The 20,632-nt window shown below is 46.1% G+C and overlaps 1 protein-coding gene and 1 long non-coding RNA gene across 2 annotated transcripts in view; one reads left to right on the top strand and one right to left on the bottom strand.

Annotated features, from left to right (window-relative positions):
• The window catches only part of Etv6 (ETS variant transcription factor 6), a 236,615-nt gene that overhangs the window by 122,056 nt on the left and 93,927 nt on the right, over positions 1-20,632 (top strand). The gene's annotated exons all lie outside the window — the stretch shown is intronic.
• LOC146895327 (uncharacterized) lies at positions 7,692-13,337 on the bottom strand. Its single transcript, XR_015001043.2, has 2 exons — positions 12,879-13,337; positions 7,692-9,689 (listed from the first exon to the last, which is right to left on the bottom strand). It is a non-coding gene; the product is annotated as an uncharacterized LOC146895327 (long non-coding RNA).

Raw genomic sequence — 20,632 nt, 5'->3', positions numbered from 1 at the left:
AGGGTGTGGGAAGTTAAAACCACAGTGACTCAGGGAAAGTAGCTAATTGCTTATTTCCTGTAAAAGGTAGCTGGGCTTCCGGATTGTCTCCAGCAAACTGTCAGCTCCTTCCAGCCATGTAGCCTTTAGCTACCATGTTGCACAGTGACAGGAACAGCTAAGAAAGTTTCTCGTGTGAGTCTCAGGTCTGTCTTTAAAAACCAAAAGTCCAAGCGTTTTGTTTGAAAAATCATTCTGACTCTAAAAGTTGTCTCTGGATGATCCAGGTTCAGGATTTCACCTCGAAAAATTTTGACTGTATTCATCATTTCCTTTGTCATTACTTTAAGTTTACTTGGTTGGTATAAAAGAATCCTTAGTGCAATAAAATCTGTCATAAGCCCCACGTTAAAAATCTGAATACCCACTCTCTCTCTCTCTTCCCTTTCCTCCCTCCCCCTTTTCAGTGAAGTGTTTCCAAATTTCAACTGTTTGAGGCTTGAGTCGAAAATGGGAAGTTCTTGTGGTCAGTTCTAAATGGCCAAGATGGAGAGAGAGATTTTTAAGACCATTTCCCTACTAAACAGTTCTAGTCCCAGGACACCAGCATGACCCAGATCAAATGTAAATATACATTATCTTACTGTCATGAGCTGGTTGAAGTTGTTTATTCTGTGTGTAAGGAAAAGATCATTTTGGTGGATCGGAGCCTGTGGAAAGGAGATTCTGCCCTTTGTTTCGCACAGCTAAGCGTGGGTGCGAAGCACTTTCCTTAGGTTCTGGGTGGAAGGATTTTTCAGGAACAAGCAGGGGTCTCGGGAACAAAGGCAGTGAGTCTGTGTGCAGCCGTGGGGGACACAGTGCTGGCTCTGGAAGGTGGGAAGTGCCCAGCTGCCTGCTCTTGGATGGCCATCTGTCTTGTATCTCTGAACAAACATCTATCCTTCATCGCCTGGAAGGCTGCCTGCCCTTCCTCTAGAGGACATCATCTCCTGGACAAGTGTCCTCCACCTCCCACCCCCACCCCCCCGCAGGTCCTGTCTCTCTCTCTCTCTCTCTCTCTCTCTCTCTCTCTCTCTCACACACACACACACACACACACACACACACACACGAGAGGTGGTTTGCAGAGGGCAAGGACTGACTACTGTCTCACATGCTAAAGAACCTGGAGCCCAGGCGGCTGCTATGGAGAGAGACTTTTAGGCTCAGGACCTAACCACCAGGCCAGTGGAAGAGGAAGTTGACAGATCTTAGAAAAGGAGGGAAAAGGAGAAGTGTCCTTTTGGTTAGTTGCCTTTTTCTTTCAATGAAAGAAAGAGGGCAAATCTGGAGAGTGGCGGACAGTTTGAGGCCCAGGGTGGAGATGTCTTCAACACTCAGCCAACTGCCTGAATTTCATTTTGACCAGAAAGTGACCCAGTGTCCTGAACGACCACATGTAGACCCTGATTTTCAACCACTCAGGAAGCCTTCCCCTGGAGGCACTGAGGGCTTCCACAGGTAGAACTCAGAACGTCCAAGGCTGCTGTACTGGGGAAAGAAACTATAGACTGTTTTCTTCCACTTGCTTGTCCTGCTTCCGACAAGATTCTGATAGATGACATGTATCTTACATGATCATAACCTTTGTGGGTGCTTGCCCTTTTGTCCCTGAATGAGAAATTAATGTGAATAAGTGGTATTTAGTTGTCTATTAAGCTTATCAAAGCCTGGGAAACTCACAAGATGTCTGAAATATCGTACTGGTGGACCTCTTCAGTGAGCTCTTTTCAAGCATAATTAATCTGGCAAATGCAGGGGCCCCTTTATTGTATTGTACTGCATTTATTTATTTGCACTAATTTATTGTGTGTGTTGCTCATCTATAGGCCTGAGGACAACCCATGGGAGTCAGTCTTTCCTTCCACCATAAGGATTCTGGGGATGGAATTTACATCCTCAGGCTTGGCAACAGATGCCTTTACCCACTAAACCATCTCACTGGCCCCCGTGGGCCCTTTAGACTCACGAGTTCCAGCCACACTCCTGGGCTTAGCCAACTACAGATTGAAAATGTTCAGAAAGAAGTCTCACCTGTAGCAAGCATGTCCGGATGATGTTCCTTGCCGCCATTTCCTAAGAAATACGGTCTAACCGCTGCAAACACGGCACTCACGTTGTGTTGTGAGTAATGGGGACATGATTTAACATATCAGGGAAGTGTGGAGATTCTGTGCAGTTACCAAAACTGATTTGAAAAGTCGAAGTGGATATAGACGTGATTCCAACCGTGGCATGTGGGATACCTGTTGACTGCTACTCCAGAACTTGGAGAACCCAGGGAAAATTGACAAGCAGTAACTTGTTAACAGTTACCAGAACAAGGGTGGTGTCGCTTGAGAGCCCCTCCAGGTATTCTCAGCTGTGCAGTCACGACCCAGGGATCCAAGATAGTAGACTCAAACCTCTCTTCCTCTAATATCTCAGATTTGGACATAGTTAGATGCTGTCCCTGTGTGCTGGGTCTGCAATTCCCTGCTTACAGTTGGGTCGTGGCCTCGGAGGAAGCCTTGTCTTCGAGAGCAGTTTGTTATGATTTGGGCCTTTTGCTCGTAATGGCTAAGAGAAGAGAAAGAGTTGGGATCTGAGAACTGAAGAGATGACTCAGCAGTTACGAGCACTTGAGTTCTTGCAGAGGGATGAAGTGGTCCCCAGCACCCACTTCAAGTGGCTCACAAGTACCTGTAATTGTAGCTCCAGGAAATCCAAAACCTTTGGCCTTCCTGGGCACCCGCACTTAAGTGATGCTCTCTTATACATACCCATAACTAAAAGTAGTAATAATTAATTTTAGAAGGACTTGGGCTCTAGAGGGATGTTCTTAAGAGGGTGACCCGAGGAAGGCACCTGGATGGTGACCGCAGATCTGACACCAGATGCCAAGAGGTAAGGCACCAGGATGCAGCCTCCTTCACGCAGGCTGTGGGCCTGGAAGTTGACTGTAGAGGAAATCTTGACCATTCCCAGCAAATGTTTTTCAGGCTCACAGTGTGATAGGTGTCTTGCAGAATGCTGCGGTTAATCTGCGAAACATAAGCAGGTGTAGCTGTCCCTCCTCGTCACAAAAATGCCTTTATATACATTTTTTATTTATTACATCTTCAGCAGTACTGGTTGAATGCCTCGTGTGCCACGTGGCTGCTACACACTTGATTCCACGGAGTAAGAACAGATACTTTCTGTGTTCATTCATGGTTTTCAATTTAGGGGAGAGCCTGTGTACCCCATCAGATGCACAAATGCCATCACTGCCCTACTGGCTTTCCTTGCTCGAGTCCCTCCCGAGTCCACATTTATGGCTCATCACCCTTTGTGTGAGCTGCTGAAAAACCAGGGGAACCCGATAAACGGCACCAACACTAACATCCGAGCAGCGATTTCTGAACAGTCGGCGGAGAAGCAAGCTCTGCCCTGAACATCGTACTTTTGCCGATGCATTCGTGGCAGTACTGTGTTGATTGCTCCACTTGTGCCTCCCTGTTTTGCTTTCTGCACTCCTTCAAGTCTGTCCAGGCTAGCTTTCCTGTCTTGGACTTACCTTTCTAAAGGCTGATTGGGGGAGCTGTTTAGTCTCCTTTCTGCCGTGTCTGCTACAGCGTCAGGCCCTGAGTGCTGACCGTGTTTGCCGCTGTTTCAAGAGCTGGTTATTAACAGCGCTGAGTTTGCCAACTGTGTCATAGCTGATGACGTTTTCAGAGCTCACCTGAGGATCCCAGTCAAAGAACACAGGCGCTTCAGGCATGGAGGTTGCATGGTGATGGAAATTGACTTTTTATATTAAAGCGAGTCCCCATAAGCATGCCAGGACAAAGCCATCGCCAGCCTGACAGCAGGACTAATGCCCAATATGAGTACCAGATTTCTACACTAGGTTGGGCCTTAATTAAACTAAATGACTCACCGAAAATAAAGAACAGTAGACATGAGAAAAGCAGACTGTCAGAGTAATACAATCTTGAGCTGGCAGAGTTTGGTTTTTTGTTTTTTGTTTTTTTGGTTTTTTTTTAACATTGATTGCCAAAAGAATTGGAGCTGTAGGGAGACAGGCATTTGTGTTTTTACCTGGCATGGGCTGGTCACTTTAGACTTCCAGAAGTTCCTAGGCTGGAAATGAGAATGCCAGCACCCCCTGAGCTTAAATTTTTAACCCACTAATGGGCCGGGGAATGTAATTTGTTGATAGCATGCCTGCCAAGTGCTCCACAAAGCCCTGGGTCCCATCTCTAGGTCCACATTAATCAGACGTAGTGTGCCATGCGTATCACCTCAGCACTGTAGAGCTAGGCAGGAGGATCAGAAGTTCAGGCCACCTAGCTATGTAACAAGTTGGAGGCCGGCCTTGGCTACACAAGACTGTAAACACAAAACAAAGATATAACTCAGTGAGCAGTACTTTCTTTTGTTTTTGGTTTTTGGTCTTTCAAGACATCCTGAAACTCACTCTAGACCAGGCTAGCTTCAAACTCAGAGTTCTCCCTGCCTCTGCCTCCCTAGCGCTGGGATTAAAGGAGTGTGCCACTCCTGCCTGGCAGTTTTTTTTTCCCTTTTTTAATATAACTATTCAAAACATATTTTGTGGCACGTGTGTTGGTGTGTGTGTGTATGTGCATGCATGCGTGCAAAGTTGCTTGTGTATGCATGCCAGAATGTGATGTGATGGTCAAAGGAGAATTTTGCAGGAATGGGTTCTGGGGGCTCAAACTCAGGCTGTTCGGACTGGTGCCGAGCACTTTTAACCACTGAACCATCTCACCCCCCAGACCGTATATAAATATATATTCCATGAAAAATGAAGGAAGGATAGATACAGCTGTTATCTCTGACTGTAGTCTTCTTAGTATCAGGGATTATTTTTTGTGTACAGGGCCCTGAGGAATGCTCCACACCTGTACCTAGCAGTGTTTTCTGTGATCGAGTCTGTCAGAATGGAAATCTGGGACTGAGATTTCTGTGATTCCCTTCTCACCCTGACTACCTCTCGATGCTCGGGATATGTGTGCTCCATTCTGAGAAGTCCTACTCCCTCTGTCCTCTGTCCACAACCTTGTATTTTGCCCTCACCTCAGGAGCCCTTTGCATTCTTCCTCATCTTCCTGGAGGTTGCAGCATCCCCCCTTTCCCCACTCCTTCACAAGCAGGATGACGTTAGCAGAACCCTCCCTCTTCCCATAGGCCTGGCTTAGCGTGCTGATTGCTGCCATCAGCCCTGCTTCATGGAAGGCTCACCCTCAGTGAACTTCCCATGCTCTTAGCTTCTTTTCTTGTCTCCATCTGTCTGTACCATTAAGCAGCATGAGCTGGGACCGGGCCACGGCCAGGATGATCACCACAGCACCCCACCGCAAGTGCAGCCCAGCGCTCTGCCCACCAGCATGCTTCTGAAGTAGTTACAAGTGGGTGCAAGGTTCAGTTCCTAGAAATGCATAAATCAGGCATGCTGACAGAAACCCTAAGGCAGGAGGATCAGAAGTTCAAGGTTATCCGTGGCTGCATAGAAAGTTAGAGGCCAGCCTGGTATACAGGAGAGCCTGTTTAAAAACAGTAGCAGCAATTTAAAATGACAAGGAAAATGCTGTTCTTCAGTCTTTCCCCCAAAGATTGAGTTATTTTTGTCATGTGTATATGTATGTGTATATGCCACGCGTGTGTATCTCTCTCTCTCTGTGTGTGTGTGTGTGTGTGTAGCTGGAATTAAAGGTATTTGTAAGCTGTCTAATAGGGGTGTTAGGAATTAACTTGAGTCCTCTGGAGGAGCAGTACTCAACACTTAAATGCTGAGCTGTCTCTGCTGCCTCATACTTTAGGGTCTTGACCGAAACCTGCATGCCTGTCTTATGGTTACATAAGTGAGTACTTATGAATTTTGCAGCTTAGCATTAAGTGCATGGCAGTTGCCAGTTAGAGGTAATTTCACTCTGAACAGCCTGGTGCCCCCCCCCCACTACCTGGCTCTTTCCTGTGTTCACATATGGCCTTATCTGCTATGGCTTCCCCAGAAGCAGTGTTTTCCCCAGAAACTGAGTTCCAGTTAGTCCCATCATGGGTTTCCCGAAGGTAGGGTTTATCTTAACCATCTGAGGTTTCCTGGGTCCCAGCTTGAGACTAGGTGCTTCATACTAGGTGTAGTTGACCTAGAATCTGACTCAAACACTGGGGGGGGGGGGACCTATATTTATATCCTGCCCCCTTTTCCTTGGGGACGCCTGATCATCCAGTCTGTCTGTGTTATTTGACTTGATGCCTGGTGAAGATAGATTCTTCTTCTATTGGGCCAGAGAACTTGCTTCTTATACATAGTTCACTTCAGCAAGCCACGCAAGCCAGTACTTGAAAGCTAGAAGCAAGAGGATCAAGACTTCAAGATAATCTTGAGCTACATAATGAGTTTGAAGCCTAAACTGTATGAGAGACCCTGTCTCAAAACAAAACAAAACCCAAAAAGTCACTTTTATTTCGAACACTGTGAATTGATTCAGTTGTGCACAGTTGGCATATTGTGCACTATTGAAAACTGTGTTTCTTTTTCTTCAAGAGTAAAGCCCACCGTGTGAGTGATTCCAGTATAAAATGTCTCAGAGTTTTAAACGTCACTCTCTTCCATGACTGAGTGTTCAGCCAACCTGCCCTCCCTCGTCTCGTTCCCGATTGTAGCTTAACTGTCTCAGACTGTCACACTTGAACTGCTTTCTGTTTATCTCCCACACAGCCAACCAGACTCACATGGCGAGATGAGAAAGCGGCTCTTGTCCTTCCTGCATCCAGCCCCTGGATCCTCCAGAGCCACATTAACTACCTGGCTCTATGCTGCCATAGAGCGGGGCTCCCACCAAGCATGACCATTGCGCGTCACTTCCCTCTCGTGTAAATGCAGGGGTGTGTGCCTTCCTGAATAGACCTCCTTTAACAGGAGGCCTTCGTTGTTTAGAAGTGATGATGTTTTCCTGCTTGTGCTTTTGATGGTTCTTAGTGGATCCCTGCAGCAAATACAGAACAGTAAGCACAGGGGTGTGCTCCCCTGGAGCTTAGCTAAGTGCTGAACGTGCCCAGGTCCTGCCCTAAAACGTTGGGATTCCTTGGACTTCGCTGGTGAGGTCCTCCTGTGTGATCTGTGACTGTAGCTGAATGCTGGACCAGATGATCGTGGCATGAATTGCTCAAAAAAGAAGTCAGATGCTAAAGATAGCTTCCATACATAGGCCGCTGAACTTTTCTACCTGGGGAATTGGGACAAAAACATTTCCAGGATGGAAATGACATAGTTCAAGTGATGTAAGCCGTTGGCTGCCTGATACTTTTCCTTTTTTTTTCTGCCAGAAGGAAAACATAGCATCATGTAGAAAAATTCCCTGAGTTGTTAAATAATCACCGGATGATGTAACCTTTGATACTCAGTAAGGCACGCTAGCCAACATGGGCCTCTAGAACATTCTTTTCTAGGGGTTTCCAGGTAGTCGCTGTTTTCATTCAGAAACAGTGATTGGTGTGGACAGCTCCTCCCACTGTGGTGATTCAGGGCATTGTGAGAACTGTTTTTCTCAAAGGTGAAAGGCGTGAACAGAGTCACTGAACCATGACCAATCATCATCTTCCTCACCCACGAAGTGTGCCAGAGAACTCAATGAATGTTTACAGTGTATCAGTTCTATGCAATATCACATAAATTACATGGCTTTTGTAAAGGTTTGCCCGTAATATTTATTTTCCTGTGTACAACATTGCCAGTGTTCTGCCTTTGGCCTTCCCTGATTTTACATGGATGGAAAAAAGCAAAAGAAAAAAAAAAAAGAAAGAAAGAAAAAAGAAATGTGTTACGCTGGGGCAGTAGCTAGGAAGAATGCCATCTTCCTAGCATGTTCAAGGGTACATACAGATTTGATTCCCTAGCCCCACCAACAGCAAAGAAAGTGAGCTACTTAGGAATAATTTATTTTCTCTCATCCTGGCAGCCATTTTGATAAGTATTTGCTGAGTTAATGAATCGGCCAATAGATGGCAATTTATTACAAAGTTCCTTCTTGGATCTATAGTGGTTATCTCCTACTTTAACAGATGCACTGCTTTTTAAAAGATATTATTACAGAGAGAATATGTGTGTGTGTGCGTGCTCGAGCATGCGTGCATGCCTGTATGCAGACACACACAACATGCTTGAAATTTCTGGGAATGAGTTCCTGCATCCTACCTTGTTTTTGCCACTGAGCAGTGTATTCCAGGCTAGGTGGCCATCTCACTATACCACTCATGCTGGGATTACAGACGTCTGCCTCTGTAGCTGGTCTTTTACATGAGTTGCAGAAATGAGCTAAGGCTGTCAAGCTCATGCCTAGGCAAGTACTTGCACCTGCTGAGCCATCTCGTTCCTGGTCCTGCTTTTTTCTTCTTTCTTTTTTTCCTTCCCTTCCTTTTTTATTTTTTATTTTTATATTTTTTGAAGTTGAGACCGTCTTTGCCCCTTAGTGTCCAGCTTCTTAGATGAAGGATGAACATCGTGGGTATATGGATGAGTTGACCAGCATGCACAAGGGCCTGTCGGTTGCTTGTAGCAGGTGCTGGCAAATCATGGTGGTCTCAGCGAGTTTCTCAATTCCATTAGCCTCCTAGCCTGCCTGAATCGTAGAACAGTGGGAAAACTTACTTTAAGAAAACGATGAGTATGCTCTCTTCAAGTGTAGTGTCCAACTCTTTGGAATTGTTTATATACATTTTGTTAAACACACACATACAACAATAACAGCAGAAACCCAAGTAACCTTAGTCACTTCTGCTATTTGTCTAATAGTAGAGAACTTAAAGAGAATACATTTTAATTTGTTGCCCAAGCACTGGTGTGTTATCACAGTCACAGGAAGGTAACCGATACAGGCCTGTGCCAGGAATCACTCGCTGTTCACCTGATCTCGGTGTCTCTTTGTTCTTTGGTTTCTGTTTTACCACATGGAACCAAATAGGACATGGTTTTTCTGCATATATTCTAGAGGCAGATGGGACCTTGGGATCAGAAAGCAGTGTGGATGTCAGTTCTGCCTTGTAGTCTGTCTCAGTAGTTCTCCTAACAAATGTAAAGTACTTGTTGATATGTAGATATAGAATATAGATAATCATTTTATTGATGTAACATAAGTTTAGGTTAACACTTTAGATTTCCGTATCTGTATTATGTTCCTGATCGACCTTTGCTTTGGCAACAGGAGGGCTCTCTCCTCATTCTTTGACCACTGTCCCCTCCCCCTTCTCTGCCCCTTGCCTTGTGAACATTCAGCCTGTGAAGTTCTATGACAGTTGACCAAGGCGATTCTAACCTTACGGCTGCCATTTCACTTCCTGTTTTTATTTGGAGACAGATCTCACCACACAACCCAGAACTTCCCACATGCTAGGTCCACAGGTGTGCACAGCACCTTTTAAAACCTTCCTTTCTTCTTAAGATCCAGGTTGGACGGGTGTTCTTCTGTGTTAATCTCATGGAAGGGAAGGGAGTAAGACAGGATCCGTGTAATAGCCCGAGGCACACCAGTAGACGCTGCCCTCCGGATGGGCGTCGGCTGGCCTTCACATGCTTGCCGTTTTTATGTTTTATGCTGTATAGCTCTCACATGCTGCGTACACTGTTAATGACACGTTTTCGCCGTGGCGCAGTGGTTCTGCATTTCAGTGTAACCTATAAGAAACTGTCAAGACAGACTGTCAAATTATTTGCTGAAATCTGGATGTGCTGCTTGGCTGTCCTCAGAATCTGTACCAAGTGCCCTCGTTGGCTTCGCCAATCTGTTCACAGTGAACCTGGAGCCTTCTGGTTTGTCTTACACGAGGGTTGTTCTCGGGTCAGAGTAAACAGATGGTTAATCAACCCGTCTACTCCCAGTGCTTTCAACAGAGAAAAAGAAATCATTTTGTCTAAGAAGAGTTTTCAGCCTAACCGTTCAACTGGAACATGTCTGTTGTCTGCTGGGTAGGATATGGCTGCTTCTTTTGCTCATGATAGGCAGTGCATGTATGTATTTGTGGTTTTCTACCACTTGTGATGAATGGTTTTTACGTTTTGTTTTTCATTTTAAAATGGACTCTGTGTGGTAGAATGTTCCCTGGCGCCATAGAAAGACAGGGACTCGGGGCCTCTGGGGAATGTGGCACCACTCGATTACATAGGTGGCAAGGGAACAGGTTCAGAGTCAGACAGATTTACTTTTTGAGACAGGGTCTCATGTAGTACAGGCTAGCCTCAGACTCACTGTGTAGCCAAGGACGATCTTGAATCCCTGATCCTTCTGATGTCACTTCCTAAATTCAGGGATTCCTGGTGTATGCCACCATTCCTGGCTTATGGGCTAGCATTTCTTCTCTGTTCTCTCTACCTATCCCCTCTCTCCTTCGATCCCTGTTACACTTTCTCCCTCTCCTCCTTCCCTGCCTCCTCCTCCCTCCCCATCCCACCCTCTTTGCCTCTCTTCTTGCTAGTGTTTGAACCTAGGGTCTCATGCATGCCTGGATGTGTATAAATTCTCAAGAAATAACTTACAGTCACAGTATCCAAAAATATGTTATGTGTTTAAATAAGATAACCGCAAGTACTCCAGTGTAATAAGGGCAACTAAGTTATCACATGTGTAAGGAAAACACAAGTGATACACGTGTGTAGAGCAGTAAGTGTGCTCTCCTGCTGGCTGCGGAAGTGGTAGGGGCAGGGTTTTGAAGGGCCTAGGGCATTCCACCTTAAAGAGTTTAGATCTCCTCAGGAAAGTTACACAACACCATGGAAGACATTTAAGTGGCCACAAGAAGTGCATTTAGAAGTCTTTCAGTAGTGGCAGCAGTGAATACAGTAATTCAGCTGAGAGCCAAACCGTTGCCAGATAAGACTGTCCCTACTAGGTGAATGAAATGGACTGACTGTTCAAGGGATATCAGATGTGTGAGTGAGACTGTCCCTGGATAAATGCTTGTGAGGAATGATTCAAAGGTGAAAAAAATTATTCAGGCTCATGGCTTCAATCTGGTGTTGTTGGTCCTGCTGCCTTGGGCATAAGGTGATGAGCATCATGGCAGAGAGCATGATAGTAGAGCAGAGGTCTTCATCTCATGAGAGCATAGAAACAGAGAGACCTTCCAAAGATGGACCTAGCCAACTCCCCCCTCCTCGTCACCACCCACATCCAAGCACCTTTCGGTGGGTGGATGGAGACCTTTGACAGATGCGCCCCTGTGGGATGCTTCATACCCAGACTCTAACAGAAGGGCGACCAGCGCTCAGGTGAGGAAGTGCAGAATGGAGAGCAAGAAGGACAGCTCCCTGTGGGGCGAGGATAAGGTGTCACTGTGGGAGGATACAGGCTTGTCCTTGGAAAGATGGCGGAAGGGCGATCTGAAGACACAGTGAATCATCCTGCCCAAACTAGCAGTGAGACAAGAACCTCAGAAGGTATCTTTAGCTTTCATGAGTAAGGAAGTCACAACAAACCCCAGGTGATGCTTACTTTTGGTTAGTCCCCACTCCCCTTCACCCTTCTCCCCAGGATGTCATATTGGCCGGGCTGGCTCTGATACAGTTGAGGATAACCTTGATTTTCTGTCCCTCCTTCCTCCTCCACATAAATGTTGGAACCGAAGGTATTTATTGCCGGGCCTGGTCTATATGGTGTTGGGGATTAGCATGCATGCAGATAAGCACTCTACCAGTTAACCATATCCCCAGCCTGCAGGGGACAATTTCTGTGGCAGGAGTGATTGCCATGGCTTGACACGTGGAAGACTGTGATTGTGGAAGGTTCTCTGGTGGACAGACTATAAGCTAGAAGCTGGAGGGCAGCAGGGAGTGGAAGAAGGGTCTGTTTGTTTATTTGTTTGCTTTGTCTAAGTTCTGCCAGTGCAGAATTTCTGGTAAGACCAGAGAACTGAACATTTAGGAAGGATAAGGGGTGATTTGTGGGAAGTGGTTTCCTTACAGAAGTGGGGAAAACATGCAAAGTCAGGTCAGAATGGAGTGGTTTTTCCTTTCTAATAGCAGAATGGACATTTGCTGCCTATGATTAGCAGGGAAGCGTGCACACACATAAGATCTTGTGTATATGAGGTGGCCTTATAAGTTTTAAATTCCTACTTTATTGCCATCTTCCCACCCCACCCCCACCAAACCCCTTCCCAAGCCCAAGACAGAGCAGGGGGCAGTGAAGAGAGAGTGCTGGGTATCATGTGGGACCAGGCCTTGCCTCCCCATGAGTTTGTGTGGCTCCATGTTCATCTATCTGTGCTGTTTACGTCAGGATGTCAAATCTCCGTGAGGATAGACTGTCCAAAGCAGACTGAGAGCTACTGAGGCTGGCTGAGTTAAGGAACTGCGGGCAGGGAGAGCAGTTAAAACCTCAAGGTGAGAACTTGGTCGCCAGGTCAAAAGGACTGGATAGGAAGGGAGTGTGCCTCAAGTGACTGATGGGCAGAGCGTTGAGTTGGAAAGGCAGTGGGGTAGGGGGTGCATACGCCATTGCAAAGGCTATTTAACTTTTTCAGTGACAATTTTAAGCAGATGCCTGATGTGATTTGATTGGGACTTGAGAGAATTCCTGTAAAGCAGGGAGAAAGAGAAGGGAAGAAGCGGGGTAAAAACATAAAGGATTCTGGGCAGCCTGTTGGCAGTAAGTCCATTAGAACATGACGTCAGTGTTGGACTGAGCAGTTCCTTACCTGCCAGACATCCTGGCCTTTGCACTTCTCTGTATATGTGGGATATTTGTTGCCAGTGTCTCCGGGCCCACTCTTTCTCTTCCCTTAGAAATATGCACAAACGTGAGGCCCTTAAAGCTAGTGCCCACCCTAATGCTGCCAATATCCCTTCCATGATGTTCTCCCCCCCCCCAACCAGGTACCTGACACAGGCAGCTTAAGGGAAGAAGGGTTTCTTGTTTCTTTTGGGTCACAGTGTCGGCAAGTCTCAGTTCATCATGGTGAGGAAAGCCTGCCAGCAGGAGCTTCTGTAGTAGCAGGGAGTTGGTGGCAGGCTACTGTTCATGTGATGCTAATAAGGAGGCAGAGATGTAGGTTGGAACTAGAAGATGTACCCTTCATAGGTCAGCATCCTGTTTCTGCCAGTCAGACCCACCTCCTAAAGATCCATAGCCTCCCAAAACAGTGCCTCCTACTGCAAACCAACTCTTCAACTACGTGGGCTGTGAGCGGAATGAGGGACATTGCGCGTTCAAACTGCAACACCCTCTATAGCATCGCTATTTGACGTAGTTTTTATTTTACCCGCTGATTTATTTGTTTATTTATTAATCGCCTGTACCTCTGGCGCCTCCAAGAACGCCCGCCCCCAAGGAGGTGCTTGCTAAGTGTTTGCCTAATCAATTATGGAGTGAAGTTCATCTGTCTCCAGGCACCCGTTTTGCCACCATTGTCATGAGTAACAGTCCTGACAGGACGAGTGTTTTTCCTTCACCATATGTCCCTTTTCGGGAAGGCTGGATCCATCAAGCTTCACATATCTTCTGAGCGGAGTAGAAGTGTGTCACTAAGCCACTGAGCCGCTTTCTTGGCTCCCTGCGTGTCGCGCAGCCTTGCATTCAGTTTGCATTAGGCTCTGTTTCTTTTTTTAGCTGGGTCGCTCGCTCTTCGCAGTCCCCCAGCTTAAACTCTTGAGTAACTCTGGACGTTGGAGTTTTCTGAGAACTCGAGAACTGGATGAATGAGGCTGCCAATAGCATGCCTTCTGTGCCTGGCATCTAATTTTGGCGCTTGCTTTAGCAGGCACCATTGCATAATTATAGCCATTGGCTTTTAAAGGTGACCACATAGCCGGCAAGGGAGGATTGGAGCCTGTCCTAGTTAGCATTAACTGTCACCTTGAAGCAGCCTAGGATCACTTGCAAAGGCTCAGTCAAGCAATTTTCCTTATCTGTTTGGTCTGTGGGAATGTCTTGAGGAATTTTCTGCATTGTTAATTGATATAGGAGGGCCCAGCCCACTTTGGGCAGGACCATTCCCTGGGCAAGTGATTCTGGTCTGCATAATAAGGAAGCTAGCTGCCTAGGAGCTGTAGTGAGCCATGGAGCGAGCCAACAAGCAGGGTTCCTGTTTGGTTTGTGCTCCAAGTTCCTGCTTCAGTGCCTTCAATGATGTGCTGAGAGCTGGAAGTCTAAGTCAAATAAGCCCTTTCCTCCCCTAGGTTGGTTTTCTCTGTTTTATCATAACAACAGAAAGCAAACCAGAAAGAGGCACAGCAGGGAGGCAGTTCTGGGATGTGAGCACAGACTGGGTCTCTGGGTTGGTTGGTTTGTTTGTTTTTAAGGAGACCTGCAGTTTGGTTGGTTTTCATATTATCCCAGACCTTATGCTTTGGTCAGCACCAAGCGTGGCTTCCTTAGGGGAAAGCAATGTAAGGCTGTCCTTTCTGGTCTTTTCATATCAGTTTCCGTGCCCAAACCCCATGTTTTGCAGTCTTTCCCTTAGTGAAAAATCTATATTACTAAATAGAACTTTGTTTGTTTTTCCACTTTTGCCTAATTAAATACTTAACGGAATTCTATTAAATATCAAATAGTTGAAAAGTAGCACAGATTATTGCCATAATTCTAAAATAAAAGCCAAGACGTTCGCAGATTTGCCCTCATTGGGGGAAAGATTCTTTTTTTTTTATGTACTATGAATTGAACTCAAGCTTCACACATGCTGGACAAGCGCTCCACCATTAGGATGGTGTCCCCCGCCATTTCCTGCTATGTTTAAGAATACTAAAAGAATACTTTTTACCAACCCTCAGTGCTTGTGTAGAGGGCCTTGACGTCTTATTGTAATTTTATTCTTTTGAGACAGTGTAGTTGTAAAGCCCTGGCTGGCCCTGGTACTCACCGTGTAGACCAGGCAGACTTTGAACTTGGAACTACCTTCCTGGTTCAACCTCCCCAGTGCTGGGATTCCAGGTGTGGGCCACTGCACCTGTCTTGCTGATCTGGTTCTTAAATGTGTATGGGCATCCAGAGTCAGGACAGTGGTTTCTCTCCTGGACAGAGCCCAGATGGAAAAGGAAGTGGAGAGACCTGGGCCTGTGATTGCTCAAGACTCTGCTTGAATATACATGCAGGGATTCCTTGCCTGTGTCCAGGCCTGCTACAATGTCCCTATGCAATCCTCTGGGTTGGGGAGAAGTTTGATGTCAAAGGATAGTGACTAGTATTAAAAGAACAGATGCCAGCCCTTCTGGAACTCTCCCTGGATGGATGACCCCATTCAAGCATTTCCTGCTTTGGTGTGTACCTGCCTTGGCTGACGCTGACACCAGGCGTCACACGCCGCAGTGGCCAAATGGTATAGCTGAATGAGGTCATAGGGTGCTACAGGATGGAGTAGGAGGGAGGGTGCAGCCAGAAGCCAGCCTGTCTACTCCAGGTGTCCCAAGGTGACTCTGGACTTTAGGATAGTATTGTAAAGTTAAGCCAGCTGATGGAACATGCAGTGTCTCTGCTTGTGGTTGGAGTGACAGGAGAATAAAGTGGCTGCTAGTTGCTGCTGTTGAATGAGCATTGTCTCAGAGACAGGAATTAAGCTGTGTTCTCCATTTCGAGACCACTGATGACGGCCCTTAGTAATCTTCCTTGAGCTCCACTGTGAGGATAAATTATCCACAAGTCCCCAAAATTTTGACAATAAAACTAAAATATGTCGACTGATTGTAGTGATCCATGCCTTTAATTCCAGCACTTGGAGGGCAGAGGGAGGTGGATCTCTGTGAGTTAAAGGACGCTACACAGAGTGGGTTCAAGTTCAAGGACAGTCTGGTATACAGAATGGGTTCAAGGACAGCCACAGCAACATGGTGAGACCCTGTCTTGAAAAAAATTAAATTAAATTAAAAAAATCATTAATAACTTCATATTGATTTTATGTTTAAATGACACAAATTTCAATTTATGGGGCTAAGCAGGCTGTTTTATTAAAAGTACTTTCAACTTTGTTTCTCTCCACTTCTTTTTTGTTCTGGACATAAAATCATTGAAAATTGCATTGTATGGGTCACATTGAGTTTCAACTGGAAGCACTGGCCTGAGGTAAGATTCTGGAGAACTGGAAAGATTGCACTGTGGATCAGAACATGGACTATTCCTGTAGAGGATTCACATTTTGATTCCCACATCTGTCTGCTCACAACTGCATGTCACAGTTTCCTGCAGGACCAGGAAATCAGATGCTCTCTTCTGGCCCCTGGGAGCACCTGTAGTTACATGCACACATACCTCCAAACGCACATGCATGCACACATACATTAGAAAAACAAAAACAAATCTTCCAAAAAGGATAGGTTTTTCAGAGTGGCTCGGTGGATTAAGGAGATTTCTGCACAAGTCGGAAGCCCTGAGTTTGGTCTCCAGGATCCACATCAAAATGGAAGTAATCTAACTCACCTTATTCACATCTGTGCTGTGGTGTGTGCCTTCCCACATCAAAAACCCAATAACAACAATAAATAAATGCTGTACAGTAGGATTTCTAGATGTTAAAGAGGCTGGAACTCACTCCTCCTTTTACAAAAGAGCAAGGTGAGATCGGAGAGTTGAGTTAACTTGGTCAAAACCACACAGTGAGCCAGAAGAAGGCCCCAGTGCATTTCCTTGAAAATCTGCTTTACTTGAATAAAAGCAAATAAAGTCCATGAAGCAATTGCTCTGATACAAGCAAGGCAACCAAAGCTTAGGTTCCAGTTTGGTTCAGTGCGCTGGCAGCTTTAACCTATATTGTGGCTGAGCACGGAGCTCAGTGGTTGAGCGCATGTTCAGTGTGCAGAGGGCCCTGAATTCAGTTCTCAGCATCAGGGGAAAATATCTCCTGGTTTTTTGTGTTCTTGAATGGATCCTTTCACCTCCTTGCTCTGGGGGTGGGACCTTAATTGCTGGAGAAAAGTGCAGTAAGAAAACATTTACATGCCAGCTTTATACACAAACCCCTCTCTCTTCAACAGACACTCTCCAGCGGTCAAGGCTGGCTGGAAGTAAACCGCCACCCAGCTCATTTGTCATTATTTCCAGGCGCTGAGGACCTGGGGCTGTGCTGGGCATGGGGTTGCACTAACTACAAAGTCTATGCTAAGAAGTTCTAAAATGCATTGTTTAAAAAGATCTTGACCCAAAAAGACTGAGTGTGGGTAGTCATTATAACATTTTGCTCACTAATGGGATCTTCTATTTTGCCTCCACAGTGCATAACCAAAACTTAGCAATCCTACCTTTAAAAAAGAAATCGCCCATGAAAAGCAAGTCTTGAGAGCGTGGTGCCGTGAGGTGCAGTTGAGGAACTGCACACGCGGAAGGACGGAAATGTGACACCTTGTGTCCTTATTGTTCCCTGCTCACTTTTCCTCTGTGCCGTCATTTCTTCAGTGACACTTTCTGTGAATTTTGTCAGGGTTATTATTGCTTACGTATGCCATCAAGAATGAAATGGTTCCACGATGCCTCGGCCCCTCTGGTTTATTTTTGGTCTTCTTCTCTGCTAGAGGTGAATTCTTTCAAGTCCTCTCACTGATTCCTCCTCAGATTTATTTATTTTTGTTTTATGTGTTAGGAGTATTTTTGCTTGCTTGTATGTCTGTGTACCTTGTGTATACAATGTCCTCGGTATCCGAAAGTGGTTCTGCTTGTAGTTAGTGTTAGAACCCTTGAAGCCGGATCTCCTGGAACTGCCCACCTGCTAGTGACACCTGGGTGCCCGCTGCCCCCATGTCCCCTGCTGCCCTCTGCCTCTCCCCTGCATCTTAGCCTCATTCCTCACTGCCTCGCCTTCCTCTTTCATAGTTTACTCTCTGATTCAATGGGGAAAATTGCGAATAGCTTCCTGAGAGATGGGAAGAGAAGAGTAAGTTTTTTGTTTTGCCTTTTGAGATTTTGCGTGTCTGAAAGATACCTTTCTGGTCTCCCAGGGCCTGGTTGGTAGTTTAGCTTAGTAGGGTTTAGACTAGACCTGGTTTCCCACAGGACCTTGAAGGCATTGCTCCACTGTATGTGACCGCAACATTTATAGCTTTAGTCTTGGTGTGAGTTCATTTCTTGGTTTTGTCCTCTGTGGGCATTCAGTCCCCAAGTCCTGTGTTGTCAGAGTACTGTACTTTATCTAGAATGTCCCCGTCAACTTGCAGATTCATTTCCTTCCATCCTAGGAAGGGGTATGTGGGGTGGTTTGTTTTTTCCCCCTCCAGAAATGGTCATTAGAAGGTTGGCTGGTGCTATCATTTTCTTATCTTGGCTCTTTGTTTTTTAACCTGTGTTTTTAAGTTCCTGTTTGGGGACCGTCCCACACCTTTCCTTCTAACGCTGCTACTGAGTTTTATTTTGGTGGATTTTGTTCATCTTTGTCGTTGAGTTATTTTTTTTTCTGTTTTCACATTAGTGTGTATATGCATGCATAACGATCACATGTTTGTGGGCACACGTGTGTCCAGGGGCCTGTGTGTGTGTGCACATGTGAGTAGAGGGTGGAGTTGGACATCGGTATCTTCCTTGCTTGCCACTTTGATTTACTGAGGCAGGGTCTCTAGCTACAGCCAGAGTTGACACAGATTTGCCTTGTCTGGCTAGCCAGCTTGTCCCCTGTGCTGTAATTTGGTTTTTGTTGTTGTGCTCAAACACCTTGACTAAAAGCATCATGGGAGGGAAGGACTTCTTTGACTTACTCCACATCACAGTCCATCTGGAAGGAAATCAAGTCAGGAGCTCAAGGCAGGAAGGAATCTAGGAGGCAAGAATTGAAGCAGAGACCATGGAGAAATGCAGGCTTGCTTCCCACAGCTTCCTAAGTTTGCTTTATCATATAACCCTGCCCACAATGAACTGGACCCTCCCCATAAATCATTCATCAAGAAAATGTCCTGCAGACCAACCTGATAGAGCAAGCGCTGTACCAGCTGAGCCAGCTCCTCAGCCTGTTGATTTGTTGTTGTTGTTTGATAACAGGGTTTCTTTGTGTAACCCTGGCTATTCTGGAACTCACTCTGTAGACCAGGTTGGCCTCGAACTCAGAGATCCTCCTGCCTCTGCCTCTTGAGTGCTGGGATTAAAGGCGTGTACCACTACTGCCCAGCTTGTTGGTATGTTTCATGTGACACTTTCAATAATTCTTTAAGGATTTCATGTAATAGATCTTGATTGTACTCACTTTGTCCTCCTCCCAGATCCATCAGTCCACTCAGAAATCATTGTTTACCTCTATAACGTTTATCAACACTATCACACCCATAGGCCTATCTTGCCCACAGGGTTCACAGCTTCTGCTAGTCCTGTGGAAGGTAGCCAGCAGGGACCTTCCTGCTTAGTACCAACTGGATTTCTCCATATCTTTGACCATACTCTGTGGTATCTTCGGCAAGAGGGTCTAACCATCAACGTGTGGTAGGCAACTAAGAGCAAGGGCAATGGCCTGCGCTGATTGGGGACTCCTTACCCCTGACAAACAACTTGTGGGGGAAGTATCTTACAGCCGGCACTGGGCCTATGGCTTCTTGGAAGAGCATTATCCCCCACGCGGGATGACCCCAGTTAAACTCCTTTCTAGAAATAGTATAAAACAAGAGATTCCTACATGACATTTTCCGTCATTCTTTGTGAGTCTTTGTGAGTTATTCCTCACTCCACCCTCCCCTACCTTCCTCTCTTTCTCCCCACACAAACCCTTCTCTTCTTGTTGATATTTTCAAGACAGGGTTTCACTGTGTAACCCAGGCTGGCCTTGAACTTGGATTCCTCCTCTCTCAGCTTCTCAAGTCCTGGCATTTCTGACACTCCTCTATTTTTGGTTTTCTGTTTTCTGCTCTGCTCTTTTTACTCAGATACCTGGTGATCTGTGCTCCTGTGTCCCCATTTCAAGTTAACAGAGCCTAAGGCACTGATTGGGAATCCTGTCATCTTTGGACTTCCCCAGGAGAAGGTGACCCACATACGCATGTTATTGGGACACCATTAGGTTAATACCAGCCTATCTTTTGGCCTGGCTAGGCAGATTCCCCAGAAGTGGTTGTGTAAGTCTGTCAGCTTCCCGGGAGAGCTGGCAGAGAATGGGAGGTCATCACGCGTGTGTCCTTTTGGTCCCCTGTGTGTGTAAACTTCGAGTTCATCCCACCCACTCCTTCTGGTGTTAGCTCTGTCTGGCTATGCTAGAACCAGAGCGTGTGCTGCAACCTGCTGAGATAGGGAAGGGTCAGAGACTCCTGGCGTGGCTGGTGCCACCGAATTCTGACCCTTTTGAGGTTGTGCCATGTGTGCCCGCTCACTGCGCTCATTCCTGGGCGGCCGGCATTTCGCTCTCCGGTGTCTGTTGAGTGGATCACCATTGACTGGTTAATCAGCTTTGCTTTGCTTTCTTCTTCTCCACCAGCCTGGTTGTTATCTCTTCTGTGGTCTTTGTCCCTGTGGATTTCTGCTACTTTACAGGCGCTTGGGAACGAGAACAACAGGGCTGAAGTGAACTGGTCCTTTGATGAATTCCCACAGTCCCTCTGCACATGTGTTCTTATGTATCGCAAATTAGAACTCCTGAGGCGGGGAGTCTCCCTCCGTAAGTTACTATTACCATTGATGAGTACCGTAGATGCCTTTAACACCTGTCATTTGTCTCTCTGTTGGTATCCTTAGTTAAGAGA

This window comes from Myodes glareolus, chromosome 3 (assembly GCF_982192425.1).
Source record: "Myodes glareolus chromosome 3, mMyoGla1.1, whole genome shotgun sequence".
NCBI lineage: Eukaryota > Metazoa > Chordata > Mammalia > Rodentia > Cricetidae > Myodes > Myodes glareolus.
The sequence above is the reverse complement of the archived record's forward strand: the minus strand, read 5'-3'. Positions and strand labels throughout refer to the sequence as shown.